This window comes from Ceratotherium simum, chromosome 13 (genome assembly GCF_057802395.1).
Source record: "Ceratotherium simum simum isolate JZ-2026a chromosome 13, ASM5780239v1, whole genome shotgun sequence".
Classification (NCBI taxonomy): Eukaryota; Metazoa; Chordata; class Mammalia; order Perissodactyla; family Rhinocerotidae; genus Ceratotherium; species Ceratotherium simum.
The window spans coordinates 21,735,386-21,761,967 of NC_141912.1; the positions used below are offsets into that span (position 1 = coordinate 21,735,386).

A 26,582-nucleotide genomic window follows, 5' to 3' on the forward strand; every position below is an offset into this window, starting at 1 on the left:
CTCTCTCCTTCTGGTTCTCCAGAATATGAACTTCATTATGTCCTTACCATTTTTAGTGGCACCTCATTGTCTCCAGACCAATTCCAAGCTGCTTAGCATAACACCCATAGCTTTTCATGGTAACATATGTAATTATTTTCCAGTCTTATTTTCAACCAACTTTCCTTTTGCATTTTATGCTCAATGGTAAAATACTTGTGGTTTCTGTAAAAAAAAAAAAAAACTATGTTATTTTATACCTCTCTGCTGCTATCCATTCTGTCCCCGTTGTTTGAAATGTCCCCTGCTCCCATCCATCAGGTTGGCAAGTTCTTTTATTTAAATGTCCTGCAAAACTGACTCAGGCATTCATTTCTTCTGAGAAATTTCCTTAACCCACTCTTTTTCTCTGCACTACTTCATTGCTTTGTGGCTGTCATTGCAATTCTCCTAATGTATGGTAAACAGGCTTACTGCTTTCCACCCCTAAGGTCCAGAAAAAAGGAATAGGCTATTAACTACCTCACACACATTAGGATGGCTACCATTTAAAAAAAGCAAAAACAAAAACAAAAAAACAGAAAATAACAAGTGTTGGCAAGGTTGTAGAGGCATTGGAATCCTTGTGCACTGCTAGTAGAAATGTAAAATTGTGCAGCTGCTATGGAAAAAAGTATGGTGGTTCCGTGAAAATTAAAAATAAAACTACCATATGATACAACAATTCCACTTCTGGGTATATTTCCAAAAGAATTGAAAGCAATGAATCGAAGAGATATTTGTATCCCCATGTTCACAGCAACATTATTTACAATTGCCAAAAAGTGGAGGAAACCCAAGTGTCCCTGGATAGATGAATGGATAAAGAAAATGTGGTATATAAATACAATGGAATATTATTCAGCCTGAAAAAGGAAGGGAATTCTGGCACATGCTAAAACATGGATGAACCTTAAGGACATTATGCTAAGTGAAATAAACCAGTCACAAAAGAAGAAATGCTGTATGAATCCACTTATATGAAGTTCGTAGAGGAGTCAGAATCATATGCAAACAGAAAATAGAATGGTGGTTGCCAGGGGCTGGAAGGAGGAAGGAATTGGGAGTTATCACTTAATATATACAGAGTTTCATTTTTGTAAGATGAAAAGCGTTCTGTGGACAGATTGTAGTAATGGTAGCATAACAGTGTAAATATTCTTAATGCCACTAAACTGTACACTTTAAAAATAGTTAATATGGAAAATTTAATGTAATGTGTATTTTATCACAATTTAAAAAAAAGAAATAGGCTATTAAAACAGACAAAGAACATGAGTAGCTATGGTAACAAAAACCAAGTGTAATAAAGTATCTAGTTATATTTCTTAAAATATATGTTTTCCCTGACACAATAAAGCACCACTTAACAAAACAGTGAAAGTTCATTATAAATAAGACAAAGTACAGTCTAGAAACCATTGCCTTATTTCAAAAATACAGTAAGTAATGACTAAAGGAAATAAATGTGTATCTAAGGATAGCATGCTTCAAAATAATATTTAGAAATTTCATGAATGAGAGGTAAAATTCAGATGTTTGCCTTTCATATCTCTCTTATGATGTTATTCAAGAGTTCAGAAGCTACTGAATAGTTTTTTATTTTCAAAGGAATTATAAAAACCCTAATATTAAAGAATAATGTTGACAGACTTCAATTTCTTTATTAAAGTGTTTTATGTGAATGCAATCTTTTTGCTAGCATAATGCCTCTCAATATAGTGGAAAGGATATGTGTGAACTCTTGAGAAAAACAGAGTTGCTTTTAAATTTCACTCACCTCCTTATCAACAAAAGGAACTTAGGTATGTGGCTTATCTTCTCTGAGTCTCAAATTTTCTGCTTAAAATAGGGGTAATAAAACTGGCCTACTAGTGTTATTAGGCGTATTCAAGGCACATTTAAGTTGCACAGTGCTTGACAATAAAGATAGATACTTTTATAAATATTCCTTAATATTAAGGAATTCCTTTATTCCTTAATATTCCTTAAAATATTCCTTAATTCCTTAAGCTAAAAACTAAAAACTGAACATCTCAGAATCATTTAAAGATTGGTAATGACCATTTAGTGGAATATTATAAGAATCTAGCTATAGAAGACGCATGATCCAAAGGAGATTCCAACCTGCGTGGCTACTGAATGAATTTTCCTATTAGCAATATAACAAGTTATTCTATTAGTACAGTAAGAAGATAATGCATATTTTTGAAAGGAGAAAAAATAGTCAAAAAAGTAACTTCCAGGGTTAAAAAAACTAATGTTCATATTTTTGATGCCTGTCTTAGCCATGTTTCCTTCAAGTGAATAGAGAGGATTGCAAGACATTTTGAGTCAAGCAAGATGGTGACAAAGGAGTCTCCTGAGTTCCTCTCCTCCTTTGGACACACTGAACGTGTAGCCACACATGGGGCAATTCCCCCAGAAATAGATAAAGAAATTAGCTGAGTGACTCTTACACATCAGATGAAGGAGAATATAGCCACATCAAAACATTTAGAAAAGGCCAAGAGGGGCAAGCCCTGTGGCATAGCAGTTAAGTTCACATGTTCCACTTCAGGGGCCCAGGGTTCACAGGTTCAGATCCTGGGCACAGACCAATGTACCACTTATCAAGCCATGCTGTGGCAGGCGTCCCACACACAAAGTAGAGGAATACAGGCACTGATGTTAGCCCAGGGCCAACCTTCCGCAGCAAAAAGAGGAGGATTGGCAAGAGATGTTAGCTCAGGGCCAGTCTTTTTCACCAAAAAAAAGAAAAAAAAAAAAAAAGGCTGAGACACACTCTTACCATGAACCTCACCTCTGACAGAGTGCTATATAACTGGGAGGAAACCTCCCAACTCTGAGCTTCTCCCTGACGAGCGAGGAGTTTGAATCCCACATGTAGCACAAAAACTTTTAAGGTTCCCACCAAAGGGATAGTATCCTAAAACACCCAGCTCTGAAAGTCAACAGAGTTTGCGTCCATGAGACCCACAGACTATAGCAAACAAAGAAGCAATTCTTAACAGTTGCCTGAGCACTCACAGCGGCTATCCCCAGGGCTCAGCATAGAGGAAGAAGGCAAAATTGCCCATCTCCCAGTCTTTCCCTGAAAGAGGTTTATCTGCATACTTTAAAAGCTTCTGCCTGAGGGCCAGGCTTCTAATTTAGCAAGCATCTAGGGGCTACCTACAATCTTCCCTAGAGACCAGGGAAGCTGGTGGGCCTCTTTCATGCCTTCTCCCTCCAGCCCACTCCAATAATAAAACCAAGTCATCAGTATCTCCATAGAAGGAGCTAGTATACACATTGGGGACCCCAGCTTTTGTGGCAGCCACCTGAGGGACGATTCCCTGGTTTGCCAGTCTCTAATAGCCAATGGGGATTGTATTCACAAGTCCCTCAGAACTATAGCAAACAAAAAAACAGTTCTTAATGGGTGCAGGAGCATCCCCTGTGGCTACAAACCTAGGCCTGGCACAGAGGGAACAACCAAAAATGTCCATCTCCCAGTTCCTCACAAAGAAGAGACTACATGTGTTCCCAGCTGCTGCCTGAGGGTCCAGCTTTTAATCAGCATGCACTTAGGTTCTGACTGCAATCCTATTCTTCGGTACACTGACAAGTTTTGCACACCCTCAACTACTGGGAGCCACTAAGAACAAAGAAGTCAGCTTGGACAATCATAAAAGTTTGAGAGACAACTAGGAGCACGGACTGGGCTGAGTGATGAAGTTTATCTCCTACACAAGACCACTCTATCAAAACTGGGAGAGATGGCTGTTTTATCTAACATGCAGAAACCAATACAGAGAGTTAAAGAAAATAAAGAAACAGAGAAATGTATTCCAAACAAAAGAACAAGATGAAACTCCAGAAACAGATCTTAATGAAACAGAGATAAGTGATTTATCTTATAGAGAGTTCAAAATGAGGATCACAAAGATGCTCACCAAGGTCAGGAGAGCAACGCAAGAACAAAGTGAGAAGAGAAAATATAAAAAAGTACCAAACAAAAATGACAGGGATGAAGAATACAATAACTGAACTAAAAATTTCAATAGAGGACTCAACAGGAGACTAGATCAAATGAAGAAAGTATCAGAGAACTCAAAGACAGACCAGTGGAATTCATTCAATCAGAGAAGCAAAAAGAAAAAAGAATAAAAAAGAGTGAAGCTAGCTTAAAGGACCTATGCGACACCATCAAACAGATCAATACACGCATTATAGAGGTCCCAGAATGAGAAGAAAGAGAGAAAAGGGCAGAAAGCTTACTCAAAAAATAATGGCTGAAAAATTCCTAACCTGGGGAAAGAAACAGACATCCAGATCCAGGAAGCACAAAGGACTAAATAAGAGGAATCCAAAAAGACCCACACTGAGACACATTATAATTAAATTGTCAGAAATGAAAGACAAGAAGAGAATCTTGAAAGCAGTGTGAGAAAAGCAACTTCTTATTTGAAAGGGAATCACTATAAGACTATCAGCATATTTTTCATCAGAAACCTGGCAGGCCAGAAAGGAGTGGGATGATATATTCAAAGTGCCAAAAGGAAAAAAAAAAAAACTGTTGAATAAGAATAATTTACCCAGCAAAGTTGTCCTTCAGAATTGAAGGAGAGGTAAAGAGTTTTCCAGACAAACAAAGCTGAGGGAGTTTATCACCAGTAGAGCAGCCTTACAAGAAATGTTAAAGAAAGTTCTTTAAGCTGAAATGAAAGGATGTTAATTAGCAACAGGGAAATATATACAAGAATAAAACTCATTGGTAAAGGTAACTACATAATTAAGTTCAGAATACTTTACTGTTGTAATGTTGGTGGGTAAATCATTCATACCTCTAGTATAAAGGTGAAAAGACAAAAGTATTACAAATAATTGTAACTATGGTAATTTGTTAATGGATACACAATGTAAAAAGATGCAAATTGTGACATCAAAGACACAAAATTTGGGAGTGGGTAAGTTTTTGTATGCATTCAAAGTTAAGTTATTATCAGCTTGAAATAGACTTTTATAAATACAAAATGTTTTATGTAAGCCTTATGGTAACCTCAAAACAAATGCCTAAAGTGGATACACAAAAGACAAAGAGAAAGGAATTAAAGCATAACACTACAAAAAATCATCAAATCTCAAAGAAAGAGAGCAGAGAGGAAGAAAGGAACAACAGAATTACAAAACAACCAAAAAACATTATGAAAATGGTGATAGTAAGTTGAAACCTACCAATAATAACTTTAAATGTAAATGGGCTAAATTCTCCAATCAAAATATATAGAGTGGCTGAATGGATTAAAAAAAAAAAAAGAGCCAACTGTATGTTGCTTACAAGAGAATCAGCTCAGCTTTAAGGACACACATAGACTGAAAGTGAATGGATGTAAAAAGATATTCCATGCAAAAGGAAACCAAAAGAAAGCAAAAGTAGCTATCAGAAAAAATAGACTTTAAGACAAAGATTGTAACAAAAGACAAAGAAGGTCATTCAATAACAATAAAGTGGCCAATTCAAGAAGATAAAAAATTGTAAATATTTATGCACCCTACATAGGAGCACCTAAATATATAAAGCAAATATTAATAAATCTGAAGGAAAAAATAGTCAACCATACAATAGTAGCAGGGAACCTCAATGTTCTACTCTCAACAATGGATAGACCATCCGGACAGAAAATCAATAAGGAAACAGTGGATTCAAACAACACCATAGACCAAATGGACCTAATAGACATATGCAGAACATTCCATCTAACAGCAACAGAATACATATTAGTCTCAAGTACATATGGAACATTTTCTAGGACAGATCACATGTGAAGCCAGAAAAAAATGTTTTAATAAATGTAAGAAGATTGAAATCTTATCAAGCATATTTTCCAACCACAATGGGATAAAACTAGAAATAAATTATAAGAACATAACCACATATATGATAAGGGATTAATATCTAAAACATACACAACTCAATAGCAAAAAAACAAATAACCTAATTGAAAAATGGGCAGTGGATCTACAATGACATTTTTTCCAAAGAAGATAGACAAATTGTCAAAAGGTACATGAAAAGGTGCTCAACATTTCTTATCATCAGGGAAATGCAAATAAAAACCACAATGAGATATCACCTCACACCTGTTAGAATGGGTATTCTCAAAAAATATATTTATATAACATAATATTTTATATTGTGTGTTTATATGTATTTATTATATGTGTGTATATATACACACACATAATGGAATATTATTCATCCTTAAAAAAGAAGGAAGTCCTGTCATTTGCATCAACACAGATAAACTTGGACGTCATTATTCTAAGTGAAATAAACCAGACAGAGAAAGACAAATACTACATTATATCCCTTACATGTGGAATCTAAAAAAAAAAAAAAGTTGAGCTGGTTCCCAGGGGCTAGGGATGGGGGAAATAGAGTGATGTTGGTAAAAGGGTGCAAAGTTTCAGTTATAAGATGAACAAGATCTGAGGATCTAATGTATAACATGGTGACTATAGTTGACAACACTGTACTGTGTAATTGAAATTTGCTAAGAGGGTAGAACTTAAATGTTCTCATCCAAAAAAAAAAAAAAGTAAATATGTGGGGTGATGGATGCGTTAATTAACTCAATCAGTGGAATCCTTTCACAATGTATATGTTTATCAAATCACCATGTTGTACACTTCAAATGCCTTCCAATTTTCTTTGTCAATTATACCTCAATAAAGCTGGAAAAATAGAGAGAATTGCATTGATTTCTTATTAGATATTATATACCTTACTTGGAAAAAAAGTACATGGAAGGGAACTCAAATTCTATTTATAAAATATACTGCATCTAAGTCCATAGAATATGCTCCCTAAAATGGCTATCTTTGTATACAACATAGAAGGCAGCACAGTAAAGTGGAAACATTTGTGAAATGGGAACAAGGATATTCGAGTTTGATCTGACAGAAGTGAAATCTCAAGAGATTAATTTAATCTCTCTGGACCTCAGTCTCTTTAGGGATAAAATAACAGCTTGAGCAAAATAATGTCTAAGCTTCTTTCCTGAGCAGGATTGAAAGTTTACCCTACCCATTTATACTGAGGTCACCTCTAATCTCTGTTTTTTCTCAGATTGACTCTCTGGATCTCTATTTCTGAAAGATTTTGCACGTGAATACCAATATGATTAAAATAAAACAGTGCAAAGAAACTGGATTATAGAATACCTCTCCCCGATTAAACAATTGAACAATTCAAAACACTTAAAAAAAAAAAAAAACTTCCAGGAATTTACTAGCTAACCTAATGAGAAAATAGTTTATAATCTCAAGCCATAAACTACAGTGGTGATGTCCATGGCTAGAAAGAGAAGATGTGTTTATAGCTAAACTCTTGTTCTCTCAATCTTGCCCCCATCCCATCTCTAATCCCAGAAGAAGTGCAGAGAAAGCATCTAAGTGGACAACACCCTTGAGTTCATAAAAATCCTACCAATGAAAGAAAGGTTGTCTGAGGCAGTGTGATTGCAACAGCTTTTGGTAAGGTTGTAGTAAAACTGCTTATAGTAGAAGTCCTTTAAACCACTCCAGGACTTTAGCACAGTCAAGGGCCTCAGAGATTTTATAGAGTATGGTGCAGGCTAGAGGACCAAGTCAAAGCGCAAAGGACTTTATAGGTATATTGGGCAGTGGTGCAGTTGACTTAAAAAGTATCTAAGAATAGAGAAAATCTTTCACATCTCCCATCAAGGGATCCTCAGAGAGATTAAAGGCAACTCAAGCAAAAATATTACCCATCTCTTAAACTGTATTTCAAAGAGGAAGATAGAATGTTCCGGCTAAGGATAAATTGACATTTATAAGTGTCACCCACACAATATCAGAGCAATTAACTCTGCTCACATCAAACATGCGTATACTAAAAAGGAAATTATATTAATTGCAAAAGGATACTATTTTGAAGTAGTAATAATGAATATAATCATGATTAAAGTAGCATAGCATCCTACAAAGATGAAAGAATTGATATTCTTCACTAGCAAATTAATGCAAGAAACAGAAGACAAAGTCCTAGCAGTGTTTTATACTATTGAAGAACTTAATTACAATGAAAATTCAACAAAAGTAGATTTCAGTAATAAGATAAATTTTAAAAGTTATAAAATGGGAATTTTTAAGGTTATAGCTAGGAAGGTAGAACAACATTATAGAGGTAGAATATTACAGTGGTTCTCAGCACATGCTGTAGAATAACACTTTCTGGATTTAAATCCTAATCCTTTCCCTTACTAACTGTGTGACCCTGGGAAAATTACATAACCTCTAGGTAACTTCGTTTCTCATCTGTGAAATGTGAGTAAAAATACTGTCTTCTGCATTAGGTCTTATGTGCTAAGATGGCTATTGTTAAATAAATTGCAAAGAATGTGGAATAAAACAGATGCAGTTGAAAATCAACTTGGTAGAATTAAGAGAAGACTTTAGGTAATTTCAGCAGGTTTAGAGAAAAAAGAACAATTAGTAAGATTAAAATAAAACAACAGACTTTAACGGTAAGACATCGGATTGAATAAGTTCACTCCATTCTAAAAACCCACTACAACAATAATAGAGATATTCTTTTGACATAAAAGGCTAAGGAAGGTGAGAACAGAAGTGGAAATAGCAGTGACTATTAGAAACTAGAAAGCATACTGATGTGTGCTAAACATCCAAGCATATTAAAAAGTCTAATTCATACCCTAAAATCCTCAAAAGGCTCAGAAATTTAGAGAGCTCCACCAGTGTCCCACTATCCTAGTGCCAGACACTTCCCTTCTAGACAAGAGACTGGAAGAGTCCTCTTTAAGGAAGCCCATTAGCTCTATAGAAAAGCTCTAAAGATTCTGACCTTAGGTTCATCAAAGAATAACCTAACAGATTACCATATAGTAAAGCTCGAGTTTGACAAGCCCCACTATACCCATAAAACTTCTAATTAGCCTTTTAACAACCCCACACACAAACACACACATACACATCTTAATCATGAGCCTCAAAACTGAGAATTTCCAGCCTTCTGAAGAAAGCTTCTCATATGTAACACAGACTCAAACAAGAAAATAGAAGAAAGAATAATTTTTAGAAAGAGGACAAAACACAAAGAGAAAAAAAAAATTTTTAATCCATTATTTATATATTGGAGAGATAAGAAGAACAATTTCATTCATGAAACAAGAACAAAATAAAATAAAACAGGAATATTAAGCAGTAAATTAAAAGCCTTAGAAATTTAAACATGTCAGTAGATATTTTAAAAATACCCTTCAACTGGGGCTGGTGCCATGGCCTAGCAGTTAAGTTCAGTGTGCCCTACTTCGGCGGCCCGGGTTCAGCTCTCGGGCATGGACCTACACCTCTCGTCAGCAGCCATGCTGTGGCAGTGACCCACATACAAAATACAGGAAGATTGGCACAGTTGTTAGCTCAGAGTGAAATCTTCCTAAGCAGGAAAAAAAAATATATATCCTTCAATTACAGAAGGGTTGGAGAGTAGGATTGAGAAACTCTTCCCAAAATAGAGCAAAAAGAAAAGAGAAGACAAAAGTTAAGAAAACTGGATAACCAGTCCAGAAGGTCTAATATCTGAACGGTAAAATTCCCTAAGAGAGAACAACAGGAAAAAAAATGAAGAGGAAAAATCATTCAAGAACTTTTCTCACCAATAGCACACCATTGTGAAATTTCAGAATTCCAGGAATAAAGGGAATCGATTTCATAAAGTTTTAAAAACAAAGTCAGGATCAAATGATCAAGAATCAGAATGACTGGATTTTGTTGGCACTACTGAAAGCAAGAAAACTCTACCAAAATGAGGGAGTAAACCACAAACAAGTATAAAATGGAACAACAGCAATAAAAAGAGAGAGATCCACACAAGAAAAAAGAGAATATCCAGGACAGCAAGAATGGGAGAGCCTAGGAAGACCACTGTACACTACATGAGGAGGACAACCAGTTGAAATAGAAGCAATATGACCCAAAAGTTAGGCTTCATGATGCCCTTTGCTTGTTGTATAGACGTTTTAGCCTGACAAGACTATTGCAGAATGAGCTTGGTCAATATATAGTAATAAACCAATAAAGAGGGTGATACGAGAGTCATTAATTAGGGACATCAACACAGAGTATGGTGAAGGATGACAGCAAAAGAGGTCTCAAGATCTTACTAGACAGCAGTCCTGGAGAGCAACCAGCCCAAATAAAACGATAATTGATGTTTCCAGGAAAATTATTTTCAATACAAATATAAAATTATGGTTGAGCTGATATAATTAATATTGTGGTAAATTATAGTGAGAGGCTAAGCTGTGAGAAAATATACAGCAACACTTAATATTGGAAGACAATGGTTTAATGTCTACCAAGCATTTGATACAAGAATACTCACCACTCTAAGTGTAGAAAGGCGATAGACAAATTTACTCAAATAAGAAAAATCTCAGGGAACGTAGTATATGTAAGCCCTTTGCAGACAGTTGGGAAAGGAGAGATGATGAAATTCATCATAGCAATAGCCAAATAAAAAATAAAGAACACAGGAATTGAGAAGCTGGTGGAGAACATTAATCCTTTTAACTATATAATCAGCACCAAACAAGTATAGAAATTATGATTATAGAACAGAATGTAAATTTTACAAATACAAATAGAAAAGTGATTTTAAAATATGAAGTGTAAGAGTGCTGATGTCTCATCCTTTAATTTCCTTTCATTTCTACCAATTAAAACTGAATAATGTAGTTTAAAAAATAACATGACTTCAATTTCTTAACGTTTTTTATGATCTTTTACCTTTAGACTTTATAGAAATAATATCTCTTGCAACAAAAAGAAAAGGAAAATAATGTTTTTTTGGAATTTGGAAATTCCAGCTCTTTTATTATAATTTATTTTTCTTCTGTTAAATGCAGGTAAACTGATACCACCTTTCATTTTTTAAAAGTATCTGTAGTATCATTTGTTTTTATAAACTTATTTCTATTTTTCCATCCACCTACTTACTTAGGTAGCAAAATTCTCTTTGGTATCATGTGTTAACAGTAATTACTTCTAGAAATTTGAGATAATTTATTGCTTTCTTTGTGTTTTTATTTATTGTTTAATACAGTGATCATGGGTCATTGTCATTAAAAGTTAAGGCATTATTTAAAAAAAATTTTTTAAGGTTCTGCATGCAGAATATAGGGTAAAAAGTAAACTGTTAAAACTGAAAGAAAACTCTCGTATACTCCATTCTTTGGAACAGTAGTAAAGTTGTGTGATGCATGACAAGAAGCAGACAATACAGAGTTTTAAAGAAACTGATCACTTTGGAAAGGAAGTGCCTGTGATCAGGGAGGATTTGACAACAAGTATACAGCATTGGTTAGGATACTAGCATTTCTCCAAGCATGCTTCTCTGGAGTGTAGGTAGAGTGTACACCTTGAGTTATGTTTTGAAATACGCAGAGTTTGATGGAAACTAATTTAATAGGTCCCCACTGACATCAGGAGCTGTCAACACAAACCCTATTCACTTGTGAGGGAGAATATTTTTGACCTTCTCTCCAGAGAATGAAATGTTTCTGGAATGGCAAAAGGGCACCTATTCTTAGAGAAGCCCTGTCAATTAGAGTCCTCTTCTGACAGTACTGAGAATATGTGAAATTCAACAAAGTTCCTCAAGACTTTTTTTCTGAGTATGTCCATATGGTGAGGTCATACCAGCCACACAGACAAGAGACACAGCTCCTCATTTCCATATGTTCTCTCAGGGAAAGAGAGAAAGTTGACCAACAGCCACTGAAATCCCTACATGTACTTAATTTGAAACAAATTCCACTCCAGTTGATAAGTAATGGGAGTAGTTTCACAGAATCACACATCCTTAAGCAGAAATGCGTTAAGTGTGCCTCATAGGGCGTTATTTCCAGTTATCGATGCGTTGTTTATATAGTTGAGATATTGCAGCTTAGCTTATTTGCCTTGCTCAGAGTCTATTATATAGAATCAGCCTCTACATTCTCTTTTCCCCCTGTAATATCATGTTGCACAGATAGTATCATTCCATTCTCCCAACACAGAATATACTCCGCCTCCCTGCTGCCTATCTAAATCCTTTCTACCTTGAAGGCTATGCTTAAGTTCTATGCACTTATGCCATTCCTCCAATTCCAGCTTAAATTGATACCTTCCCCTCTCTGATCCCACATTACATCAGCTGTCAGAAGACGGTATGGGTTAAATGATAGGGCTTTGCTGTCAAATGGCCTAGATTTGAATCCCAGTACCATATTTACAAACTTTGTGACCTTCATCAAGTTATTTAATGCATTCGTGTTTGTTTCCTCATCCGTAAAATGTAGCCCAGAATTATCATGATTAAATGAGATTATATATGTAAAGCATTGCTGTTGTTACCACTATTTTTTTAATTGAGATATAAGTGACATTAACATTCTGTAAGTTTAAGGTGTACAACATGTTGATTTGATACATTTGTATAATGCAATATGGTTGTTACCATAGAGTTAGATGAATAGGGTTTGTGTTGACAGCTCCTGATGTCAGTGGGGGCCTATTAAATTAGTTTCCATCAAACTCTGTGTATTTCAAAACATAACTCAAGGTGTACATCATGTCACATAATTATTGTTTCTTTTTTGTGGTGGGAACAATTAAGATCTTAGCAACTTTGAAGTTTATACTAGAGTATTGTTGGCTATAACCACTATGCTGTGCATTAGATCTCCAGAATTTATTTATCTATTTGCAAGTTTGTATAATTAAACAGCTCCCCACTTCCCCCACTCCTCCATCCCTGATAACCACCATTCTACTCTCTGTGTCTATACATTCAGCTTTTTCAATTCCACATATAGGTAATCATACAGCATTTGTCTTTCTCTGCCTGACTTACCTCACTTAGCATAATGTCCTCAAGGTCAATCCATGTTGTTGCAAATGGCAGGATTTCCTTCTTTCTCACGGCTGAATAATATTTCATTATAGTATATACCACATCTTCTTTATTTATTCATCCATTGATGGACACTTAGGTTGTTTCCATATCCTGGCTATTGTTAATAATACCACAATAAACATGGAAGTGCAAATATCTTTTTGATATGCTGGGTTTTTTGGTTGGTTTTTTTTGGGGGGTGAAGAAGATTAGCCCTGAGCTAACATCTGTTGCCAATCCTCGTCTTTTTGCTGAGGAAGATTGGCCCTGGGCTAACATCCGTGCCCATCTTCCTCTACTTTATGTGGGACACCCGCCACAGCATGGCTTGATAAATGGTGAGTAGGTCAACTCCCCAGGGATCTGAATCTGTGAACCCCAAGCCACCAAAGTGGAGTGCACAAACTAAACCACTACGCTACTGGATTGGCCCTTCGATATCCTGTTTTTATTTCCTTTGGATATATATCCAGGAGTGGGATTGCTGGATCATATGGTAATTTATTTTTAATTTTTTGAAGAACCTTCATACTGTTTTCCATAGTGGCTGACCTGATTTGCGTTCCCACCAACAGTGCATGAGAGTTTCCTTTTCTCCATGTCCTTGCCAACTCTTGTCTTCTTGACGCTAGCCATTCTAACAAATGTGCGGTGATATCGCATGGGTTTAATTTGCATTTCCCTGATGATTAGTGATGTTGAGCATAATTTCCTATGTGCTAGCTTAGTTTTCTAAAAAGGTTTGCAAACATCCTGGTGTCAAAGCCATTTCTGATGTCTAGCACAATGATAGGCACTGAGTAGATATTAAGTAAGTATTGATTTATTTATTTCAACATGATGCTGCAAAAAACGTATTGGATGGGAAAAGAGCAAAACACGACTTATCTTTCTCCTAGATTGCCACTAAGAATCAGTGATCTTGAAAGAGTCACTATCTTTCTCAGCTTTAATGTCCTCATTGGTAAAAATAAAGCAAGTCTAAATTTTTAAGATTGTATATGTAGCAAGTCATCTATAAAAACTATATGGATGATGGCTTTTATACAGAGGGAAAATGCTGGAGAGAAGTCCTTTTGTTATCTATTTTGTCTAAATTTAAAACCAAACCTTTCTTTTTTACAGCTAAAAAAAAAAAGTAAACAGTCTTTACCTACTTAATAACAAAGGAAAACCTATCCCACAAAGTCAACTCTTTCTCATCAAGCAGAGCCGAGTGTAAAAAATTTAACATATGTCAAAACACGTCTTGGAGACTGTCCAGCGCAGTCTGTAAAATTCTGTGAGCTTTCAGACTCCAGGCAGCAGCTTCTAACGTGGTGTGTTCTGGCTCTGTGAAACTCATGCATTTTTTAAAGCTCTGCTTTAAATGCACGTTTATCAATAAAAATGCCACCAGAAAACAGCTTTGAAATTTTAATCTCTTCCTGAAATAAAAGGTTTCCTCAAGGCAGGCCTGAAATTGGTTGTGTCTGAACGCCATCCACTTTCATTACACAAGAAATTTCTTACAGCTGCTAAATCCTAATTTTGCAAAAGTTAAAAAAAAAAAATGCAGCTCTGCATCTTTCATCACCAAAAGCAGCATAATTTGAGCCTTTATTGTGTCAGTCATGAATTGTCTCTCCTGTAAGCTCACAGTGTCATAATATTCTTTTAGATTAATGAGGATCCCTACAATTACAGAGTAGAAACCGTCTTGGTGCACGGTAGAGCCTGTGTCATGGCAGACATTACTGTGAATGCTAATGCGTTAGCCAAGAATTACAAGAGGAATTACTGCTGTCACCAAATCCAAAGGGCCTACAACTGAAAGGTGGATGGCTTTGCCATCTCTCAAAGTTATTCTGGGTAGAAGGTGAGCTATCCCAGAGGGTCTTTTTATTCCTTTTTTACACATTGTATGTAATACCTCAGACTGCCCAGAGAATTAGCAGAGAGGCTTGTTTAAAAGGTTTAATGCTCTACAAACTGCAATGTCTTTACTAACTAGCTTGCACATACAGAATCAAAACAGGTAGCTGATTCTCTTATGTAAACTCAGCACAGTTTCTTCATCTCTCAAATTTGGATGATTTTAGTTCTTGGCACATACTGTATAGATTCTTAGTGGAGAACTAGAACAGGAAACTGTTCTGGGATCTCCCTGCTCCAACTCATCTTCTATTCTGCTTCCAGGCGAGGCTAGCTTTTAAAAATAAGTATGAGCTCGCTTATATGTGGAATTTAAAAAGTCATACTTGGGGGCCAGCCCAGTGGCATAGTGGTTAAGTTCACGTGGTCTGCTTCCGGCGGCCCTGGGTTCGAAGGTTCGGATCCCGGGAGTGGACCTATGCACCGCTCATCAAGCCACGCTGTGGCAGGCATCCCACATAAAGTAGAGGAAGATGGGCATGGATGTTAGCCCAGAGCCAATCTTCCTCAGCAAAAAAGAGGAGGATTGGCAACAGGTGATAGTTCAGGGCTAATCTTCCTTAAAAAAAGTCATAGGCATAAAAGCAGAAAGTAGAATGGTGGTTGCCAGGGCTGGGAGTACGAGAAATGAAGAGATGTTGGTCAAAGCATACACAGTTTCAGTTATACAGGATGACTAAGTTCTGGAGATCTACTGTACAGCATGGTGGCTATAGTTAAAAATACTGTATTGAATGTTTGAAATTTGCTAAGAGAGTACATCTTAAGCATTCTTACCACACACACAAAAATGGTAACTATGTGAAGTGATGGGTGTGTTTATTATGTTGATTGTGGTAGTCATTTCACATGTATATGTATATTAAATCATCATGCTATACACCTGAAACATACACCATTTTTATTAGTCAATTATACCTCAATAAAGCTGGAAAAATTCAAAATAAATATGAACATTTTACTCCCTTGTTTTACACCCACAGACCAAGTTCAAATTCTCCAGCATGATAATTGAATTATCTATAAGTTGCCTCTGCAGCCTCACTTCTTCTGAGACCCTCCCTCTAGATATTGTATGACACTTCCTTCTTTCCTCTGTGCTTTCAAAAATGTTATTTTTTTTTTTTGAGGAAGATTGGCCTTGCGCTAACATCTGTTGCCAATCTTCCTCTTTTTTTTTTTTTCTCTGCAAAGCCCTGGTACACAGTTGTGTATCATAGTTGTAGAGTTGTAGCTCTTCTATATGGGACGCCACCTCAGCATGGCTTGATGAATGGTGAGTAGGTCTGCGCCCAGGATCCGAACCAGCGAACCCTGGGCCGCTGAAGCGGAATGTGCGAACTTAACCCTTGTGCCACCAGGCCAGGCCCTTCACAAATGTTATTTTGATAGCTGAAAGCCCCTTTCCAACTGGCAAAGCCCCACTCCTATGTCATTGTTTTCACTGACTCCACTTTCCCCCAAGTGCCCACCCTCAGAGAGCTCACCATCTGTCAATTTTTCCCTATAGAACTGCTCTGTCCAATGCAATAGCTTCCAGACACATCTAACTATTTAAATTTCAATGAAGACGAAATAAATTTAAAAATTCAGTCCCTCAGCTGCACTAGCCATATTTCAAGTACTCAATAGCCACACATGGCTAATGGCTACTGAATTGGACAGTGTAGATAGAAAATATTTCCATCATCATAGAAAGTTCTATTGGACAACGCCACTTTAGAATGTGAGAGTGGGAATCATTGTACGTCTCTTACCGTCTAAACAGAAAAACAGAGGAAAACCTGTAGTGGGTTGAATAGTGGCTCCAAAAAGGTATGTCCAAGTCCTAACTCCCAACACCTGTGAATGTGACCTCATTGGGAAATAGGGTGCTTGCAGATGTAATTAAGTTATGAGTCTCGAGATAAGATCATCCTGGATTTACGGTAGAAGCTTAATCCAATGACTACCATTCTTATAAGAGAAAGGAGCGAGAGAATTGAGATTGAGCCTCCCTCAGAGCCTCCAGAAGGACCCACCCCTACTGACACCTTAGTTTCAGACTTGTGACAGCCTGGACTGTCAGAGAATAAATGTTTGTTGTTTTAAACCACCCAGTTTGTGGCAATTTGTTACAGCAGCCCTAGAAAATGAGTCCATCCACCCTACCTCCCTCGTAACAAAGGAGCATTTTAAGGACACTGCGGTTGCAACAGAGGGAATCAAATGTAGGAAATCAATTACACAGATGAGAAAAGTCACTAAGACTCGTACAGGGAGCTGCGAGAAAACTGTAGATTAGCCATAGCAGGAAGCCACCACTACATGAGGATGGAAAGGTGAAGGGGAGAGAAAATTACGGAGAGGATTCTGGAGCCCAGGGGCTATGGGCAGCTGCCTCGAGTAGGCACACAGCAAGTCGGAAGCCATGGAGGAGACAGGATGACTTTATTAAATAAGACAAACGCTAGAGAAACTTACGGAGTTACGTATTATGTCAGTTGACTTGATATAGAATAGATTATCGTAATAAAAATTTACAAATACATTTGTTTTTTCTTTGTCCTTCCTTCTTAATTCCCCAGCAATTGAGGATAAAATATCTTCTTCTTTCCTCTGACTTCTCCAGGTACTTCCCTAAGTTCAAATCAGAGTACATCCCCCACCACCTTAGAAAATTCAGAGTGTGGCGTTCACAGCGTGATATACTTCTGATATTCTTTTCAAAAAATTACTCTAAAAGCAAATAAACAAACATATTTTATGTTCCTGTACACCCAGTCCCTGGCCTGATCTCATGGTTTTGGAACTTGATGTCCATTGACCATCATTGCCTGTCTACAGTCCCTCCAGCCTGTGTCAAATCACTTACTTTTTCCACTAATGTGATCCCCTTTAGTTTCCTTTGTTTTACCATTTTCACACATGAAAAATGCTTTTTATGCTTTTCTGGCAGGAATCTTCGCCTCTTCTCTGAGGTAATTTTCTAATTATTCACCTCTCCTTGCAACTTTAAATTCCCCAAAGCTCTTATTTCCATTGAAAATGGCTTTTGTGGCTTTGGACCAGGGCTTATTATGTAAGCACGTGTTTAGGGGAGAGAATGTTTTTCTTCCATCCTTCTATTACCCAATCTATTTCCGTTGTCTAACTTTGAGGATCATTTGTATGTGTAAATAAGCTTTAAACTCATGGGATGTTGTGAGATCCTTGAATTATCTCAGTCTAATCACCACAGAAGTAAGGGATGAACACAGTTATGGAGAATATGGGGTCTGCAGATAGATTACTCTGGATTCCAATCCAGCTCTCACATTTATCTGCCATAGAATTGTGGGCAACTCATTAAGCTCTCTATGTCCTAGTGTTCTCACCACTAAATATGGATAATTAAAGTACCTGTTCAATAGATTGCTTAGATTAAACCAGATAATATTTGCACAATATATAGAACATAATAAGTAAGTTTAATTAATGGCATCTATGGTACTATTCTTCCTATTCTTGTTAGGAATTAGGACAAGAACCGTGGGTGGTGATGGGAAGAGGTACGCTGTAGAAACATGATCAGGGCTGCAATTTGAAAGTTGGAAAAGTCACAAAAAAGGTGTGAAGGGAAATACTCACAGAATACTTTGGTTCTGAGATGTAGATAGCAAAGAGGTTTAGGAGATCTAGCCTAGCCCTGTGTAAGGCCCTGTACCAGGCTTTTTTTTTTTTTTTTTTTATACATTATCACATACATTCCACATGCAAGCCCATGAGATAGGTCTTCACACCCTCATGTTACACATGAAGAAACTGAGGTTCAGGAAAAATAAATATGGCACAACAGAAAACATGAGGGCTTTTGATCCAGGCCAACACACAATTCTAATCCCAGCTCCATTACTTACTCTGCTTACCAGTCATATAGTGTTGTGGAAGTCACGTTACCTTACAGAGACACAGATTTTTCATGTAAGATGGTGATAATATTGCGTATACCACAGAGTATTTTAAGGATTCAAGGTGGTTGTATAGACCCTTGAATAGTGCTTCATGTATTATAGCATCTCAATAAATGGTAGTTATTTTTATTATTGTATTATTATAACCATTAATACATAAGCTAGTTTACCTGGTGTCCTGACTAAGGGTAGATCACCTAATTACATGCTGCCATAGAATTTTTAACTTGTCTTTCACGGGATCATACTTATAATCACATTTCTTCCTTGCTAGAAGAAAGGCTCCATGAGAGCAGGAACCATATTTATCTTACTCACTATCATATCTTTGATGCCCATCTTGCACACTCAGGTGTTGAAAAATTATTGCATAGCCGATTTTCAGAGCAGTGTTCTGGGTAGAGGAGAAGGTCAGCTGCAGTAGGGCCATAGAATGAGCTACCACAGAGCAGTGCTCACTGTAAGCATCAGTGTCGTTGGGAATTGCTGTACATCTTCCATAAGCAAAATACAGAGATTTCAGAGGAAGGAACTGTGCACATAAATGTCAAGGAAATTGGAGCTAAGAGATCCATCTGGAAGTCTCAGTGTATATTCTAAGATGATTTTTAGAATTGTTTACAGTCCTTGATTTCTTCCATCTTTCTTTTCCATGTGTAGGTCCAGCTCAATAGCTTATCGCTGTCACCACATCATGTTCCCACTCTCAGGGAGGTCTTCTGTTCCCTTAGGTATAATTAGCAATCCCACACAGGAAATATCTGCTACATAACAAATGCCATATCATATGTTTGTGTCTGTAGGAAGCTGACTGAGAACTGAAATTTAGAGCAGACCATATCCAAGCAACCTCCAGTTTCACTACCTAAAGAAAAGCTTTGCAGTTGCAACCTATGATTCATTGGTTTCTAAATATACAAGGAAAAGAAGCACTCCATATAAGCAGGTGAGCATATGCGTCAGTTTATTGGGATAGTCTCAGCTACACCTGTTGTTCTAGAGTAATTATTAATGGTACCTCTTTTTACCCTTAAGAGTATCCCAAATAGGATGATAAAATTTATGGTCCCCCTGTTTATGAAGAAATTCATAACAGATTCTTCCAAATTCATTCTAATTTATCTCCTCCACACCCTGATATAAGACCCTGTAATTATCCCGTTTCTGACCTCTGACCTAGCTTGTGCTCATCCTTGGGTCTGTGCCTCATCTGCACACATTGGAAAACCCATTTGCCTCTGCCTTCTGTTCGTCCTTCACAGTCTTTCTTTTTCCTCTATCCTTTTCTGTGTCTTCCCTATTTTGATTCCATCAGAGCAGTGTTGCTACTACATTGATTCTCTTTGACAATGTGTTATTATAGCAGTTTATGCTGGTACCATACAATTTGCTTTTGATTACACATGGTTTTTCATTGTTCTCTAATTGTGTCTCCCCAGTCAGTCTGCAAATTTCTCAACAGCTTGGAATGATTCATACATTTTGATCCCATTTCTTCCCTTTTTTTGCCCTTTGAAAGTTCTGGTTTCTGAACTAGCATAAGTTAAAAAATCAGAAGAATTAGAAAGGCATTTTAGATTATTTAGTCTAGCTCCTTCAATAGAAGAATGAGGAAATCCACTCAAAGATGCTAAGAGACTAGCTCAAAGTCTTAGAGTTTACCACAGAAAGAGTTTGGCCTGGAACCTTATTCTCCCACTTTTTCAGTCCAATACTTTTTCTATTTTACAATTTTTTCCTATTTAGCATTGTTAACTATGTAATTATGTCATAAATGTTTTTAAAGATGAAAATACATTTGTCTTTTAGGTTCCCAGAAAGAGAATCAATGCATCAAACCCAAGGCAAAGGGGATAATTGGGCCAGCCTCACAAATAAATAAAAAAATACATCATGTGAGGCCAATAGCTTCATTGCTTTCCACATAGTCCAAGCACATTCTTAATGGCTTCCTGGCACTTAGAATTCTACAATTTACAAAAAAATTCTTTTGATACAAGACTTAATGTTCAACTAAAATGCCCATGGGAAAGATAGCTAATTAAACCTTACTCTGCATTTATACATAGCAATTTTGATGTATTAAATTATTTACTGAAATTTTGAAAGATTGGAGAAAGGAGAAATCAAAATAATATTAGGGTTCTGTGAGAGTAGGAAAATGGCTTCCCTAAAGAATGAAAGGGCACCCAAAGGAGGAATCTGAGCACAGGGATAACAACTCAAGAAATTTATAACGGGGTCCAACTCTGAAGATGTTGATCCATGTTATTTGAAGAGAAACTCTATCCCTTGTCTGCATTGATTTCTAGGTTGAGCATGTTTCTCTCTTGTTAGAATGAGTTTTCTTATTTTTATTACTCTCTTCCTAAAAAGGAAGAATGCATTAAACTTGAAGTATCTTTTAGACCAATTTAGAGCTAGCAAATGGATGACCCAATAACAAAATGCCTGAAGTTAAGTAAATAAACAAACATTTTACACTTCCATATTTAGAAAGTCCTGCAAACCAAATGACTTGGGAAATGACTTGGGAAAGATTAATAACTTTGGGAACAGCAGATTTCTGAGAGGCTTAATAACCATGAAAGACTATACAAAGCCACAGAATCAGGATGTGGGAAAAAAAAATAGGGAGAGAAAGGCTAAGTAATAGGCAACTTTTGTTTGTAGCTTTCTCCTTTTATGGACTGTATTGGGGCTGTATAACATTTTTCTCTTTTCTTTGTCTGTTCAGTAGATACTTATCTCTCTCTAAATAAATAAGTAGATACTGCTGGTTGCTTACTCAAAACCTTTTCCTTATGAATAGAATCCAAATTTTGTTCAAATATTGAGGGGGGAGAGGCATTGTGTTCAAGAAAGATAGGCTCAGCTTCAAGAGATGAATATATTTAATCTAAGTCAGTCATGTGAATCCTGTTCCCCTTCACCAGTTACAGTTTGAAGTGGGAATACAGCTGGGCTTTGACCAACGTGACTTGAGGTTGTATGTAATGAAGGTGCTCTGGGAAAGATTGTCTTCCCCAATCAGAAGAGAAAAGTACTAGAAGAAGTCCTCCCTTTCTGCCTGCTTTTGGAGCTTGCCACGTGACGATGACCACCATCACTTGGTGCTATGGTGACCATCTTGTAGTTGTGAGGAGAAAGCCAAGAGAATGACAATCAAAATTCTTCCTCAAGAATTTTGACTTTGGATAAAGTAATTCTAGCTCAACCTGGCTAGTCTTTGCTTAAAAACATGTAAACCCTGGAACCGCTGGAAACATTAGGCAAGTGCCACTGTTCTGCATAAAATCTTCAGTGGTTTCCTAGCTCATCTAGAGTAAAAACCAAAGTTTCATTGTAGCGTGAAAGACTCTACATGATCTGGCCCCAGTTATCAGTCTAATCTCAGCTCTCATGTGCTTTTCCCTTGCTCACGCTGGTTCAACCAAACAGAATTCCTTATAATCCCAGAGAGCAAGCCTCGCTGGTTCTATATTTGTGTAACAGATACCTGGATGTCTTGCTTCCTCACTTACCGCAGTAGAAGCCTTTCCCTTAATGACTACGAATAAATAAATAAATAAATGCTTTATTTTCTACTCTCTTATTCTGACACATTTTTTCGTTCTAAAACTCGTCGTCAATTGACATCATATATATTTATATATTTATTTCTTTATTGTCTTTCTCTCCACACTAACATATAAAATCCATAAGATTAAGGCCTCTGTACATGGTTATATTTTTCCCAGTGCCTAGAAGAATGCAGGGCTAGGAGTAGCTACCAGCATATTTGTTGAATGAATGAATACAGGAATGAATCAATGAGAATTCCTCAGCCACTCACTTGTTGACCTGAGCCCAGAGTTGCCAGATCCCTTCTCCAACCACTGAGGACTCCTCTAGAAGACTGCAAGCAGATCAATAAAAATTCTCTTCCATTCCTCACTTCCCTCCTTTCTGTTCTCCAGATCTAAAGAGTAGGAGGGAGAGAAAGGAACAATAAAGCCACTTAGATTAATGAGCCTCAAGTCTCTGCATAATTTTACATTTGATTCTATTTGTGACTAGCCTCTGGGTCAAAGAACCAACAACAAAGAAAATCCGAGGAAATTTAAATGGTGTTTTGAAATTTTATCCTGAAGCCGTATGCTTACTACTTCTCCAGGCTTGTGTAAGCCCTTTTGAATCACTACTTGGGCTGCTGTGTTGCTCCATGGTCCAATATGTGGACACAAAATCCCAAGCGTGGCTAAAACTCATCAATCATGCTTGTTACCAGGCCACAAATTTAAGTCTTTGGTGTTATAGAGAAAATTCAACAGGACACTTACTTCAGATTTTACTCATATTGTAGTGCTTTCCTTTAGAACTTGCTATTATCAGAATGTTTGTGTCCCTTTCATGTGTTGAAAACCTAATGCCCAATGTGATGGTATCAGGAGGTGAGGCCTTTGGGGGTGAAGTAGGTTATTAGTAAGGAGCTGTTGTGAAGGGGATTAGTGCCTTATAAAAAAGGGGCCAGAGAGATCCAGAGGCTCCCTAGTCCCTTCTGCCATGTGAGGATACAAGAAGTCTGCGACCGGAAGTGGGCCCCCATCCAACCATGCTGGCATCCGCACCTCAGACTTCTCGCCTCCAGAACTGTGAGAAATAGATTTCTGTTGTTTAAAAGCGATCTAGTCTGTGGTATTTGTACAGCAATCTGAATGGACTAAGATGGTATTTCTTAGAACTCAGGCAAGAGTTTTCGTGGGCTGGGTTGGAAGAAATGAGTGAAAGATTCTGGGGTCAACCACCTCATAATCACCACTACCCTCTGATTCTGACTCTCTTATAATTGAACCAATTCTGATTAACTTGACTTTATCTTCTCTAAGGCTTCTTAGACTCATACATAAGATCTCTGTGTCTGGCTAATCGATCTTATTACCAAGACATATCTGCATAGTTCTGAATGTTAAAATGAGAACAACAGTGACTCTTAAGCAAGGACTCTTGCTGTAAGGAGATGTCAAAGTCTTCCAAATCCCCAGTCATTTCCTAGCAAAAGATTAGAAACATTTAGAAGTCATTTTGGCTAGTTAGAGACAACAGGGTTCCACTAAAGTGGAAATCTAACTCAGAAATCTTAATCAGCATATTCAAGAAATGTGTGGTTTTGGTTAGAAGTTTCTAATTAACCAAGGAATTCAAGCTCTGAGAATTTCTCAAGATAAATGTCTATCTTGTTTTTATCCACATCTCCCAAACATACTTGACCACAAAACACTTTTTTCCTGTCACACATGGGAAATACTGATTTAGTCTACTTTCCTGCTTCTGTAAGGACACTAAAAATAATTTAATCTTTCTTTGATAACTAACAAAAGTATGATTAAAGACTCATGATTTGTGGATAGTGATAATTACACTATTAAAGAGCTTACACTTTGAAGTTTAGGAGAATGAGCAGAATCCATACTCATCTCAAGGCATGTTATGAATGTTACTTTTTAAAATAAACATCCAAAATTCATTTGCATTTTGAGATCTTGCTCATTCTATTAAAATTAAATTATTAAAATAATTATTAGGATAATAATTAGATTCCAGTTAACCAAGATTGTTCTTTAAATGATATATTAGCATCCTGCCACATTATATGTAAAGAGAAATGTTAATACATGTACAAAATAACACTATTAGGATGAAAGAATGCATAAGGAAAATAAAGTATATTTATAGATCTCCAAGGAGAGATTACCATAACGGAAGGAAAAGTCTGAGACAAGTATTCATAAAGGAAACGACATATCCTATAGACAATGTATCAGTACTTATTTCAAAAATAGTCAATGAGACCAGTAACGAGTGGACATTGCTGATTTTTCTCTCGTATATACTGGCAGAAAGGTAAGTTGTCTCCTTCTACATCTGCCTATCTTCACACAAGGTTAGCCCCTTGATTCCTCTCCATAAGGGTTTAGAAATTTCAGACAACTTGTTGTGTATCCCTGGAGCCCCTTTCACTGAAACTGCGTGCTTGAATGCTACTGACTGATCTAATCTTATAAAGTAGAGCAGAGAGATAAAATCCAGAGGGATGTGATAGATGTTGTTCATTACACATAGGTAGGCCTGGGCAAAAATCATTGATTTTGAAATGCCAAGACTTTTTTCCTGGTACCCTAATGAAGTCTTACAGAACCAATAGAAATCTTGTGGTGGAAATATAAGTGAAAGAATCTACCCATTTCTATCAGTTTAGAGTCAAATTTTCAATTCACCTTTGATAACTAAATAGGATTTCCTGGTGTTCATTTTGATTATTAAGTCTATTATTTTATTATCCTTTTTGCCTTTACATAAATTTATTTACTTATGCTGTTCTATCACATTACACGAGTATTGTTATGAAGCTCTCACATCCTTTTTAATATGATTAGGGAAATAAGTATTCATTCACACAAGGCTTTGCTCTATTTTGGTTGTTTTGTGTTTAAACAACAGACTTTGTCTAAGTGACAAGTAGTTTAAAACAATTGCTTACTTAGTGCTCATGATGTATTCAAAAGTTATATTTAGTAATAAAACATTAAAGAGAATCATCCCTGTTTTAAATAACTTATATTCTCTTCTGGGGGGATAAGACATTTCTATATATTCAGCTCAACAAACATTTCTTATAGATTGCTGTACTTAGCAATAGGGAGAAATAAACATTTACTAAGCTTATAATGTGTATCAGGCACTTGACATGTTTATTTCATTTCGTATTCAGAACAACTCCTGGAGGTTTATAATACGGTTTCCATTTTAAAAATTAGGAAAAGGAATCAGAGAAGTTAAATAATTCCAAAACCACTTAGCTCATTTCCTGGTTCCTTGGGTGGAAACTAGGTGTGTGAGTTCCACAGCTCAAGCTCTTTTCCTTACACTCAACACACAGTGTTCTTTCATTAGGTGCGGCATTATTTTGTGGAGCAATTCACAGAAAACAATTAGTGTGGGCTGACATAGTAGGGACAGACGTCATGTGAAGAGGTGGGATTTGAGCTGAGCTTTAAAGAAGGGGTGGCATTTGGGTAGGCAGAAAAAAGTTAAGAGAACTCAGCGTGAGTGGATCTGCAGAGGCAGACACCGGGCAATGGGAATGCACACAGCATGTTCGGTGGTCAGCGAGGGGCCCGTCTTTGTGGAGCGAAGGATTCCATTTTGGAGTAATATAATGGGGTCCTATGATTCTAGGATTATTTTAATACTACGTTAATGCATCATCAATTGTAGATGACAGAGATGAGTGAAAACAAAAATGATGGTAATAGTAACAGTTGCACTATACTCTGTGCCAATTAGTCCACTAAGCATCATTTCACGTAATTTTCACAACAATGGCAAAAGGCAGTACTATTACGTATATTTTACAGTCGAAGAAACTCAAGTTCACAAATTAAGATCTTCATCAGGATCACATGGAGAGCAAGCCCCCATGCTTACCCGCCATAAAGTACTGCCTCACAATGTGAGCTGACTTTTGAGAACTACTTCAAAGAGATGGAGCCAGACACAGGTGAAATTCTGGTTGTCAAAACACACTGGAGTTTACAAATTTATTAAATAATATTAATGAAGAGAATTTTAGAGAACTTTAGTAATGACATAGTAAAACGTAACCTCTTGTATAAATAAGAAAACTGAGTCCCAAAGAGGTTAATTGTCCATATCATAGGCCAAGCTAAGAGCATTATACTAATCTCTGGGCTTTCAATCTATATTCTTTCCAT

General features: G+C 36.7%; 1 long non-coding RNA gene across 2 annotated transcripts in view; it reads left to right on the top strand.

The window, feature by feature from the left end:
* LOC147915389 (uncharacterized) overlaps positions 1–26,582 on the top strand; it is a 167,487-nt gene that overhangs the window by 119,723 nt on the left and 21,182 nt on the right. For both annotated transcript variants that reach the window (XR_015553995.1, XR_015553994.1), the window contains exon 2: positions 19,632–19,774. This is a non-coding gene — a long non-coding RNA (uncharacterized LOC147915389). The remainder of the gene's footprint in view (positions 1–19,631; positions 19,775–26,582) is intronic.